The 12,814-nt window shown below is 59.9% G+C and overlaps 1 protein-coding gene across 8 annotated transcripts in view; it reads left to right on the top strand.

The window, feature by feature from the left end:
- The first annotated feature begins 11,572 nt into the window (after window positions 1–11,572).
- The window catches only part of TNRC6C (trinucleotide repeat containing adaptor 6C), a 115,969-nt gene continuing 114,727 nt past the window's right edge, over window positions 11,573–12,814 (top strand). For 2 of the 8 annotated variants that reach the window (XR_016223468.1, XR_016223469.1), the window contains exon 1: window positions 11,573–12,105. The gene's annotated coding sequence lies outside the window, so the exon portion shown is untranslated. The remainder of the gene's footprint in view (window positions 12,106–12,814) is intronic. The other 6 variants (XR_016223465.1, XR_016223467.1, XM_089316679.1 and 3 more) reach the window with 4 other exon arrangements.

The following is a 12,814-nucleotide window of genomic DNA, read 5'->3' as shown; positions in this document are numbered from 1 at the left end:
ATCAGACATGCTACAAAAGCAATGCTTGGTCATGTGGCACAAAAGAAATTATACAAGAAGAAAATAGCTGCAGGCCGGTGCTGCGGCTCACTAGGCTAATCCTCCACCTTGCGGCGCCGGCACACCGGGTTCTAGTCCCGGTCGGGGCGCCGGATTCTGTCCCGGTTGCCCTTCTTCCAGGCCAGCTCTCTGCTGTGGCCCGGGAGTACAGTGGAGGATGGCCCAAGTGCTTGGGCCCTGCACCCCATGGGAGACCAGGAGAAGCACCTGGCTCCTGCCATCGGATCAGCACGGTGCACAGGCCACAGCGGCCATTGGAGAGTGAACCAATGGCAAAGGAAGACCTTTCTCTCTGTCTCTCTCTCTCACTGTCCACTCTGCCTGTCAAAAAAAAAAAAAAATAGTTGCCAACAATTTCACACACACACACCCCCAAGACAGCAGTTGGTGGCATTGTGGGTGTTCCCCTCCCGTCTTTTGCTACATGGAAACCCTTGTGTGCTGCTGTGGTCATGTCCTCTAATGTCTGACGTCATCCACTTCTTCAGTGAACGCTCACTTTCCTCTCTGCACCTCTGCTCTTGTAAACACCTGACAGCTGCCTGGTGAAACACTGCGGTGATAGGCACTGATCTCCGTGCTCATTTAACAGTGGGCCGCCTTGAATGTGGACCGTGACCAAAACACAAGTTCAAATGGAGTTAAGATGTAGTTCTTCCTTTCTTCTGTTTTCCTTTCTTTCTTTCTTTCTTTCTTTCTTTCTTTCTTTCTTTCTTTCTTTCTTTCTTTCTTTCTTTTGAAAAGGCAAAACAGGGGCTGGTGCTGTGGCCTAGCGGGTAAAGCCGCCACCTGCAGTGCCAGTATCCCACATGGGCGTCAGTTCGAGTCCTGGCTGCTCCACCTCTGATCCAGCTCTCTGCTGTGGCCTGGGAAGGCAGTGGAAGATGCCCAAGTGCTTGGGCCCCTGCACCCACGTGGGAGACCCGGAAGAAGCTCCTGGCTCCTGGCTTCGGATTGGCCCAGCTTCAGCCATTACAGCCAACTGGGGAGTGAACCAGCAGATGGAAGACCTCTCTCTCTCTCTCCCTCCCTCTCTCTCTGTTTCTTCTTCTCTCTCTGTGTAACTCTGACTTTCAAATAAATAAATCTTAAAGGGGGGGGGCAACAGAGAGAGAGAAGTCGTGCATCCCCTGGTTCACTCCCCAAATGCCTACAACAGCTGGATTGGGCCAAGGGCGAGCACAGCTCTCCCACACAGGTGGCAGTGACACAGGGACTTGAACCATCACCTGCTGCCTGCCAGGGTGCGCCTTAAGAGGAAGCTGGAATCAGGAGCAGAGCCAGGACTTGAACCAGGCGCTCTGATATGGGAGGTGGACATCTCCCCAGCGTTTCAACTGCTGTGTCAAAAATGCCCGCCCCTAAGATGCACTTCTTTAAAAAATGGGTCATGGGGGCCTGCGTCGTGGTGCAGTAGATTCAACTGCCTCCGTCAGTGCTGGCATCCTGTACAGGCACTGGACTGAGTCCCGGCTGCTCCACTTCCAATCCAGCTCCAGTGCTGTGCCTGGGAAGGCAGTGGAAGATGGCCCAAGTTCTTGTGCCCCCACCACCCACGTGAGAGACCCGGATGGAGCTCCAGGCTCCTGGCTTTGGCTTGGCTCAGCCCTGGCCACTGTGGCCATTTTGGGGGAGTAAACCAGCATATAGAAGATCTCTCTCTCTCTCTCTCTCTCTCTCTCTCTCTCTCTCTCCAAAACCAACACAGCACTGCCCAAGGCACAGTCCCTGGCTCAGCCTTCCTCCCGTCCCTGCTCTCGATCAGTGGCTGGAAGTCAGGATGGAAAGCGAGGGGCTTCTGCACCCAGGGAACCCCCTGCTCCATGCAGCCCCCGTCACGCACAGCTGCGGGAGTCTCCCCTGCCTGCGCCCAGCGTCTGGCCCGGCACCTTCCTGCTTGCTGACTCACTGTCCCCCGTGTCACAGCCTTGCACGCTGCACCTCGCCACAGTCTGCTGCTGCACACTTGTGTGGGAGGGAGGCCTCATTGCTTCTCACTGCTCCTGTATCTGCAGCGAGCAGAGCCCCAGCTGGGGGCAGGGGGGCGGGCAAGGCCCTCAACTCAAGCTGATAAAGCCCTACTGGCTGCTCACTGCTGCCCTGTTGGACTCCCCACACCCGGTGGTCCCTGGCACTCCCAGAATCTCTGCGAGGGGACCCTGGTCTGCTGGGCGGTGGGAGATCGGGACCACAGATTACAGGGTCTCGGGTGACCAGCACAGGGCTCTCCGAAGAGAATACTACCGACGTGTCAGGCCCCGGCACTTGTTTTGGTGCCTGAAAACACGTGTCGTGGCCATGGCGCTGTGTTGTCTTCTGCGGACAGACACAGAGCCCCAGTGTTCACAGTGCCAATTACAAGGCACGTTTAACCCCGACATACAAAGGCCTGGTTGTATCCAAGCAGCCGAGGGAAGCGTCTCGGATCTTTGGACACCGGTCCTTGGATGGAGGAACCGGCCTGTCCTTTGTGGGGCTCTGGGGCCATTCTCTCAGGCTCGGCCAAGTGCCGTCCAGCAGCGAGCTGGGGCGGAGCAGGTTCGGTGCCCTGCCTGCGGGTTTTCGGGGGCTGCATCTCCCCACGGGCTGCGCAGTACCTGAGGCTTCGTGGCACCTTTTCCCTGCAGAGTTGGAGAAGGAAGTGGGTCAAGAAAATGGACCCATTTATTCTCCTGCATTAAAAATGAGATTTCCCCAAATAAACACAGCAGCTACCAGCACCTGCCCTTCAGGAGGAAGCATCTGCTGTCTGGTGGGTGGGGTGACGCCGGGGGAGATATTCGTTCTAAAACCTACTTGTGGCCAAACCCAGCGCTGCTCCCAGAAACAATGCCGTTTCGTCACCACATCACCAAGGGGCATCAAGGCTCCCAGTGGGGCAGGCGCACGGCACAGAGGTTACATCTCTGCTTGGGATGCCCTGTGCCATAGCAGAGAGTGGGGGTTTGAGTCCCAGCTCTGCTCCCAGTCCAGCTTCCTGCTGACGCACACCCTGGAGAGAGCAGGTGATACTCAAGTACTTGGGTCCCTGCCACCCCCGCGGGAGGTTCAGACTGAGCTCCAGGGACCTCACTCCATCTCTCTCTCTCTTCCTCTCTCTCTCTCTCTCTCTCTCTCTCTCTCTCAACCCATGACTTTCAGATACATGAACATTTTTAACAAACCAAACCCCGCCTCCATAGATACCATCAAGAGGAGGGCTTGGATCCAGCATCTTAGATCTGACATCTACTAGATTTGTTACATAAACCCTGGCAAATCCACGTCACCAAATGATAGGCCTGCTACGGCAATGCTTTTTACAGAGTTTCTTGCAACAGAATGTTTGTTACTCCCAGGACAAACGTGCCCCTCCTTTCCCCAGGGAGTAATCCACAACAACTCACGGAGCTACAGGACTTTTTTCAAAAAGGAGCTAAGATTTGAGCTCGGAAGGAAATGCTTTGGGATGCCCACAAGGGCCTCTCTAAGGGTTGGAACAATGTGATACTTTTCATTTTTCTGTATCTTCTACATTGTTTCATAAAGAGTATGTCTGATACTTTGTATCTGGGAGGACTAACATCAAGAAGCCAGCGGTTGTTCACCAGGGAGGGAATCTGGTTATCGAGCCTCGTCCTTGTTCCAGCGACACATGAGACCCTCATCTGACAACTGGCAGCCGGGAACCCTGCCCAGGCTACACGAGATGCACACCCGGGACCGTCTGGCCCATTCCAGATTACACCAGATGCCAAATTTAGAGGTTTGGCAAGCTCTGAATGTCACTGGGTTTGGGGTTGGTTTCTCCTGCACCCACTGCCAGCCACGGATGCACACACTGCCACGTGTCTTCGTGGGGTTCAACGTGGACGGCCCCTGAGAGGACCAGGCTCCCCAGGTCCTGGCACCGTCTTCTTGAAGGAAGACGGGCTGTTCAGGAGCTTCCGGAATCCCGATTCTGTTCTCCCAGGGACCCTGGGAGCCTCACTGGAGATGGGACAGATGTGGCTGACAGCCATTGCTGGCATCGGGATTTCCCAAATAAACGCTACAATCCAGAGGCGACGTTGGTCTCACAGCAGGGCTCCCCCCAGGAGACTGCATTACCTGGAACTGGCTCCAGGCCGGCCTTGCCCTTGGTGTATCACCTGCTTGACTCTGTGGCTCAGGCAGCTGCAATAAGCCAGTGAATTTTTGTCTCTGTGACTTTATTCTTCTGATTATTCAACCTGTTGATTGGAGCCAGAGTCACAGCAGAGTGTCTCCGGTCAGATGCGCTTCCATTCCCCAACTGCCCATGAAATACGTTGCTGTTCCTCAAACTGGCTTCCTCACCTCTCTCTCTCTCTTTCTCTATCTCTCTCTCTCTATCTCTCTCTATCTCTATCACACACACACACACACACACACACACACACAGACACGGAAGCCTGAGCCCGGGATGCTTGTCCCTGCTGTGACCCTGACATACACCTCTTCAGGCCCAGTGTCACCGTGATGAAGCCGTGCCCGACACCCGGTGGAAGGCAGCCAGGAAGCCAGGAATGCCCATAACAGAAAGCTATTCATGCACCCAGCGGGTATTCACGGGGTACCTGCTACGTGCCACACACTGGGGACACAGCCAAGAGCCACTTAGACACAGTTCTGTTCCTGTGGGATCCACTAGACATGTAGTAAAGCAGTTCAAAAGGAAACCCACTGGGGACCCGGCCCCACGGTGGGAACACAGCAAGCGGGAAGCTCAATGGCCCACTACAGGGGATGAGAAAGGAAACATTTAGGCTGCGTCTCGGCTCGTGTCGCCAGCACCAGTTCGAGTCCCAGCTGCTCTGCTTCTGACCCAGCTCCCTGCCAATGCTCCTGAGAAAGCAGTGGAAGGTGGCCCTAGTACTTGGGTCCCAGCCACCCATCGGGGAGGCCAGAGGGTCTAGGCCAGGCCAGGCTGCTGTGGCCATTTGGGGAGAGAACCTAGAGAATCTAGCAGATGGAAGATCTCTGTCTCCCCCTCTCTGTCGCTCGCCTTTCAAACAAACATCTGAATGTAAATGGACCCCACCCTGGGGCCACCATCTCCACTGCGCTAACAGTCAAGTCCCAGACTCTGAACGGCGCCCTTTTCGATCATGCACAACCTCCTCCATCGCCTGGGACCTCTGCCTGCGGGCAGAAGAGGGAGCCAGAGAGGAAGCAGAGCTGCTTCCCAGGGGCCTTGGCGTGCCCCAGGATCCCAAGGCCTCTGCTCAAGCTCCATTGTCCATGCCTCATCACGTGACCTGCCTGGATGCGGAGGGGCTTCTGGGAAACGTAGTCCCAGGCTGTGGACGGCCTACTGTCCACAGGGTAGCAGCGCAGGGCAGATTTTGGTGGAGCCATCTTTGCCACCGTCACCACCTACAGTCTCATGCAAACTCCTTACTTCTCCAAGCTGGTTCCTGCCTCCCCACAGGCACCTTCTACAGCCCCAGGCTCCAGCCCAGGCTCGAGATCTGGTCACCACCCTCCCATGTCACTGAGCATTTGATGGGACACATCCCAACCACCTGAACACGGGCAGGGGCGGGAGCTTTGTCTAGCGGTTGAGATGCTGCTTGGGAGGCCAGCAGCCCAGACTGCCTGGGTTCCAGTCCCAGCTCCACTCCCATCCAGCTTCCTGCTGGTGCAGACCCTGGAGGCCCCAGCTGACTGCTCAGGTGGTCGGGTTCCTGCCACCCACGTGGGAGACTTCGAGGAGTTTCCAGCTCACAGCTTCTGCCTGGCCCGGGCTAGGGCCTGGCAGGCATTTGGAGAGTGACCCAGAGGATGGGAGCTCCTTTGTCTGTTTGTCTCTCAAATACACTTTAAACATAGCTTTTTAAAATACTGTGGAGTTTTTCAGGGGCAAGCGCCGTTTCTGAAGGCTGCTTCCTTTTAGCAGCCATCGCTGACCGAGCCACTGAAAGCGTCTCGGAGTCCGAGCCGGATGCGGCTGGCCTGCGGCAGCAGGGAAGGGGAGTGACAGGCGTTTGCTGCAGCTGCTGAGGCAACGCTAGGGAAGCCGACATCCCGCATCAGCGTGCCTGCAGAGTTCCAGCTTCCTGCTGACGCACACTCTACGAGGCAGCAGGTGATGGCTCAAGTATTCGAGCCCTTGCCACCCCCGTGGGAGACCTGGTTGGCGTTCAAGGCTCTCAGCTTCAGCCCGGCTCAGGCCCTGACCCAGGTGTTGCAGGCATTTGAGAAATTAATCGGTGAATGAAAGCTCTTGTCTCTTTCTCGCTCTCGCTCTCTCTCTCGCTCTCAACTCTGCCTTTCAAATAAATAAATAAATCTTAACAAAGAAAAAGACAGACCGAGCCGGGCACCTCCTGGATTCCTGAGTCTCAGAAGCTGGGCAGTGCGCGCTCACGGCTCAGGCTGCTGGATGTTGGAATAACTCGCTTCCTGCAACAGATCAGGAAAACAGGGATTTTCATTGCCTGCCCACAATCGAGTATGCATTTTTGTTTACTCAGGGAGAGAGGAAAGTGGAAGTTATAGAATACATTCATTCTTTGCCGGCGCCGCGGCTCACTAGGCTAATCCTCCGCCTGCGGCACCAGCACCCCAGGTTCTAGTCCCAGTCGGGGCGCCGGGTTCTGTCCCGGTCGCCCCTCTTCCAGGCCAGCTCTCTGCTGTGGCCCGGTAGTGCAGTGGAGGATGGCCCAAGTGCTTGGGCCCTGCACCCCAGACCCAGGAGACCAGGAGGAAGCGCCTGGCTCCTGGCTTCGGATCAGCGCAGTGCCAGCCATGGCGGCCATTTGGGGGGTAAACCAACGGAAAGAAGACCTTTCTCTGTCTCTCTCTCTCTCACTGTCTAACTCTGCCTGTCAAAAAAAAAAAAAATACATTCATTCTTGTTTAATCTCAGCACTGCAAAGGCCTCAGGAAATACCCATTAGAAAAGCCCTGGTATTCTGTGTGCTGCTCTAAGTCCCCAAGGAATTGGTATATTACTAAGAACGGGGGGGGGGGGGGGGGGGCCTCTCCACCCCTGCAGGGCTGTCTGGAATGCCCCATTCCTTGAGGAGTTTTCTCTGGCCCACCCCTCACACCTAACCTCAGGATGTGGTTTTGGTTTCTCCTACAGGACCCTAACTTTATGACATTTGTCATAGTGCGTCTCAGTTCATTAATTCAACAAAGACACATTTACGAGTGCCCAGAGCCCACTCTGTCAAGGTGTTTGGGATGCACCTGTGAACCCAGCTCACCAAGAGCCTGCATGGGCGATGATGCACTCCAATGCAGCGCAAAGCCACCTCTATGTGGTGGGAGGTGATGACTGTCAGGGAAAAAGGGAAAAGAGCAGGGGGGTGAGGCATTTGTGCCTTTCTCGTGTCCTGGCTCAGACCATCAGCAGTTCAGGCAGGTGGCCGGCGGGGGAGGGGTGGCAGGTGGGCTTGCCCGTGCCAGGTGCTTGCAAGTATTTCCTTAGCAAACACAAGGATGACGCGGCTAGCCCGGGAACGAGGAGCTCACTCCAGTGCCAAATCCAAGAGCTGCTGACAGGAAGTCCTGTTCCCAGGGTACCAGCAGAATGGGTACCACAGAGAAGCCTGTCTGGGTGGAAGCCTGGGCTGATCCTCCCTTCTACCCGCAAGGAAGGGCTTTCGCCCCTCTCCCTGGTATACCAGATGGCCAGTTTGGCAGACCTGCATGGAATGAACCCCAGCATTCCTAGAGCTGTTTGCCTAGTGTCCCAGGGCCGAGTAAATGAGGCTGTTCTTGTACTTGAGACCCCCATGGAGACTCCACCAGCCATCAGTGTTCCATGCCCGGACTGCACCCCTGAGAACCTTAGGAACTGGCCCAAACCCTTGTCCTCCTGCCTCAGGTCCATGCATGTTTCACTAAGCAAGAATACCCTCCACCATTCTCCACATACACAGAACTTCATGAAGTTTGTGGAAAATGGAATTAAAAGATGAATGTACTTTGATGAAAACAATTACACTGAATTCCAGGCATCTGCAGGGTCTTTAAAAAGTCCCTGGAAAATGTGCATTATTACAAACAACTTGGGGCCGGCGCTGTGGCATAGCGGGTAAAGCCCCCGCCTGCAGTGCCAGCATCCTATATGGGTGCCGGTTCGAGTCCTGGCTGCTCCACTTCTGACCCAGCTCTCTTCTATGGCCTGGGAAAGCAGTGGAAGATGACCAAGTGCTTGGCCCCCCGCACCTGTGTGGGAGACCCAAAAGAAACTTCAAACTCCTGGCTTCGGGTCAGCTCAGCTCTGGCCGTTGTGGCCACCTGTGGAGTGAACCAGCAGATGGAAGACCTCTCTTTCTCATTCTCTCTGCCTCTGCCTCTCTATAACTCTGCCTTTCAAATAAATAAATAAATTTAAACACACACACACACACAAAACTCTACGAGTAGACGTTTGGCCTGGGGGTTAGGATGCCAGTTCTGATACCTGTATCCTACTTCAGAGTCTCTGGGTTCAAGTCCTGGCTCTGTTGTGGGGACTGAGAGCCCCAGGCCAGCTCAGAGAGACCCCTAGCTAGACTTGGTCCAGGTTCTTGTCTTCCCGCACGTCAGAATACAACTGGGACAGCCAGAGGTGAGCGGAGATGCAGTATTTGTTGCAAAGCATGCAACAGTGTACACTCAAGGCACAAGTGCAGAAAGAGCTGGCCCCACCCAGGCCGGCGTCATCCTTCTCAGAAGACAAGGGGTGGTGCTTGAGAAAGGTTTGATTGATTGTTCATAGGAGGCGGGGCTAGGGAGGGAGGCCAGGTTTGCCGCGGCGCTCGTGGCTGTGTCCGGTGATGTCACGGTGTCTGGCCGGTGGTGGAGAGCGAGGCTGAGCTGTGTGAGGAGTGGGTGCACCATCTTCAGCCCTGCTGGGTCGGCAGGGAGGCTGATGGGATGCGGGTGGTGCACAGGGCTGGGTACTGGCGGTCCCTAGCTCTCCGCCCTTGAGCTGACTCCCTGCCATTCCTGTATGGGAATGTATGTGTGCCTGCTTGTACCCGGGAGGCTAAATACTGAAGACAGCATCCTGCTCTGTCTCTTCCTCCCTGCCCGTCTCTCTGCTCCTTTGGCCGATGCTCCAAGGACAGGGGATTCCATCGACCACAACGGCCCTCCGCGTGTCTGTTTCTTTCTTCTACCCAGAACTGGCCGTGGCACTTGCTGTGGGATCTGACCAGCTCAGGGTACAGTCCATGGAACTTGGCGCTATTTTAATGCAGATCGTGTAGTTCTGAACAAACCATCATGTGTCCAGCCTTGCTGAGCACAGAGGCACCTAAAATGGGAATTCTTCCCATGAGCTCGAATGTAGTCTGGTCCTCCCCGTCTATCCATAGTTGACCCCTGGGACGAATGGAGTGGCACAGCAGGTTAAGCCGCTGCTTGGGACCGTGGATTCCCATATCAAAGAGACCAGCTGGAATCCCCACTGCTCCGCTTTAGATCCAGCTCCCTGCCAAAGCACCTAGAAAAGCAGCGGAAGATGGCCCTGGTGCCCCGCCACCCACATGAGAGACCAGAATGGAGCTCCAGGCTCTGGGCTTTGGCCTGGCTCTGCCCTGGCTGGTTCCGCCATCTGTGGAGTGAACCAGCAAAAGGAGGATCCCTCTCTCTGTCATTTTGCCTTTCTAGTAAACAAAAATTTTTTTAAAGTCACATGTAATATTCCAGGGGCTTCAGTGCGGTTTTGTTGGATTTGCCCGTGTTTGTGGATCATTTTGTTTGTTTGTTTGTTTTGTTTTGTTTTTGTTTTTATGCTAGGAAGTAGTGGTGGCCAGGCTGGTCAGAGCATCACAGACCCCAAATACGTACCTGATCCATTTTGCAACTTTGGCCTCCTTAGCGTACCTGATTCAGTCCAAGCTGCCACCAGCCAGGGACGCGGCCCGACCCGGCATGCTGCCGTCTCCAGTCTCAACCTTCCTGTACCAAGCCTGACTTTTAAATGCCTTCCGCCGTCACACGCCCGCGCGGGAAACCAGGAGTCTCCTTTGGCTTCGGAAAAACCCAGTCTTCAAGCGCTGCCCGTCCCGCAGGCGCACGGTCTTCGACAAGGGGCGGGCGAGGGGCGAGGAGCCAGATAGGGGGAGTCCGGAGATTGCAGCCACTGGGTCAGCATCAAGGACAAGGGCTAAATAGCGTAACCGAGGCTCTGTTTGCCAGCAAGCGAGGCTCAGCTCCTCACGATGACCGGTCTGGCACACACGCGGACTCTGCGTGCCCCGGCGACCTCCTACGCCGACGCGCGTCTTTCCAACGCGGGCTCCTGCGGCGCCTTGGCCGTGGGGGTCGTCGGTGCCTTGGAGGAACGCAGAAGGGGGCTGGTTCTCCGCAGCCGGGAATTGATGGCGATGCGGCGCTCGACAGCGGAGGCCCCGTCCGCCCTCGGAGCGCTCCCAGCCGCCCGCGTTCCCGGGGAGGGGGCGCACAGGACGCCCCAGCTCCGTGGAGACGCCCGGGCGCGGGGCGCTCGGAGCCCGGCAGGGAGAAGACGGAGCGCGCGCGGCTCCCAGGACCCGGCGCGCGTCCCGGTCACCCGCCACCGTTTGTTTCAAAGCACAGCGCTTGCGGTAATGAAACGCATAGCCCAAGTACCGGTGCCGCTTGCGGTGGGCGCCGCGGCCAGGCGTACCAGTCCCCGCGGCCCTTCTCGGAGACCGGGAAGCCTCCTCCGGGCTTGGGCGCGAAGCTGAAAGGAGCCTCCTGGGACAGCTCCTTGAGCCCGACCTCGCCTAGCGCTAAAGACCAGCGAGCGCCGCACGCAGCACCACGCGCCTCCGAGAGCCGGGAAGAGGTTTCGGGGAGTGCAGGGGCCAGAGCGCCCCCGGCTTCTGCCGAGACCGGGAGGGCTGCGCTCTGGGGAAAGGGACCTCTCCCCCCGGGGGGCCATTTCGCAGCGAGCCTTGTTTGTAGCGCGGCGGGGGCTCCCTGGGGCGGGATGCTCCGGGCCTGGCCGGCGCGTGTAGGAGTGCGCACCGCAGGGAGGTGCATCGCGCGTGCACGGCACGGGCCGGACGCGCGCCGGTGCCGACGCTGCACAGAGGGCCAGCGCCGCGGGGCGAAAACGCCACGCGAAGCCCGGGCCCGGACGCCTGGGCCCCTGGCCAGGAAGGCCGAGCGTCTGCGCAGACCCGCGTCGGCGCCCCTCCGGCCGGCGCGCTCACGAGCGGAGGCTGCCCCCGGAGGCGGGAGGGCAGGCGGCGAACGGGAAGGACCCCGGGCAGCGCCAGCTCCAGGAGGAGCGCGCGTCGGGGCCGGGAAGAGCGCGCAGCTCGCACCCCCGGGCGCTGCCCGCGCGGTCTGGAGGAGCGCAGCACGGGCGGGTATTAAGGGGGCAGGGGGAGGCGTGGCCTGACCAAGGCGAGCCAATGAGAGAGGAAGGGGCCCGTGGGGGCGGAGCTCTGGAGCGGAGCGCCGATTGGCCAGCTGGCGCTCCGGTATGCAGATACGGTGGGAGTCACGTGCCAGGGGCCAGGCCGACTTCCTGTTGGAGGCCGCTGCGGGGCGGGGCAGGGGCGCGAGCGCCCCGTCTGGCTGGAGCGGGGGGAGGGGGGTTCTTGTCAGTTAGAGCAACAAGATGGCCGCGCTGGCAGCTCCGCACCTCTGCGCGACGGCCCCGGGAGCCGCCGCCGCCGCCGCCGCCCGCCCTGCCGCGCAGCCCTGAGCGCCGCCGGCCCGCCCCGCCGCTTGCTGACAGGACCGGCCCCGCGCCCGCCGCGCGCCGCCGCCGCCGCCGCCGCGGGCCCTCCCGAGCCGGAGACGGAGGGAACGGAGCGGCCCCGCGCCCAGCTCGCCGCCGCCGCCGCCGCCTCGGACCCGGGCCGCGCCGGAGCCGCGTCCCGTCGGCGCGAGGAGCAGGGCGCGCCGCGGCCTCGCCGGGGCCGGCCCTGGACCCGCCGGGCCGCGCCGCCGCCGCCCGCCCGCCCGCGCCGGGACCCGAGCGGGCCCCCGCCGCCTGAGCGCCCGCGAGGCCCCCGGGCCGCCGCTGTGGGAGCCGCCGCCGCCGCCAGGCCCGCGCCGCCGGAGCCCCGCGGAGCCGCCGCCGCCGCCGGGGACGGAGCCCAGGTGAGCGCGGCCGCCGCGCCGCTCGGCCCTTTGTTCGGCGGAGCGGAGCCCGGGGCGGGAGGTGGCCCGAGCGCCCCGCGTGCGGCGCCCGCAGCCCCGCGGAGCGGTGCGGGAGGCGGGCGGTGCGGGCGTCCGGCCAGCCGCGCCTCGGGAACGAGCCGGCTCCTTTTTCTTTCTCCTTAACGAGCGCGGCGGGGGAGGACGGCTCCCGCCTGCCCCGCCGCCCGCACGCAGACTGTGCGTGGCTGGCGACGGGCACCGATCCAGGCTGTTTATTTTGCGGGCGCGGAGCGCGGTGCGTTGTCTCGGAACGCCGGGCGCGCGCGGGGTGACAGGAGCCGGCCTGGGCCGTGCGGGGCCCCAGCGGCGCCGCGGGCTGCGGGGAACGCGGGCGAGCCCCGCGCCGCCTCGCCTCGCCCGCCTCTGCGGGGCGAGCGCACCGCGGCGCCCCGGCGCCCCCCGCCGCCCCGCTCCCCGCGGTGCCTGGTCCGCAGCTTTACCTTGCGGGCGAGAAGGAATCCGTCGACGGATGGCGTTGGAAGGGGCACGTGTGGCTGCGGGCGTCGCCGCCGGCGCGCGCGTTCCCCGCGGCCCCGGGAGGCGGCTCGGGACGACCGAACCTCCGTGCGCACGGTCTGCTCGGTTATCCCTGGGCGTGAACTGCGGGTCTGTGCGTGTGTAGACCTCCACCTCGGCCCCGCATCTTAAG

Source organism: Oryctolagus cuniculus, chromosome 17 (genome assembly GCF_051225735.1).
Source record: "Oryctolagus cuniculus isolate XC-2025 breed Fujian yellow rabbit chromosome 17, ASM5122573v1, whole genome shotgun sequence".
NCBI classification, from domain to species: domain Eukaryota; kingdom Metazoa; phylum Chordata; class Mammalia; order Lagomorpha; family Leporidae; genus Oryctolagus; species Oryctolagus cuniculus.
The sequence above is the reverse complement of the archived record's forward strand: the minus strand, read 5'-3'. Positions and strand labels throughout refer to the sequence as shown.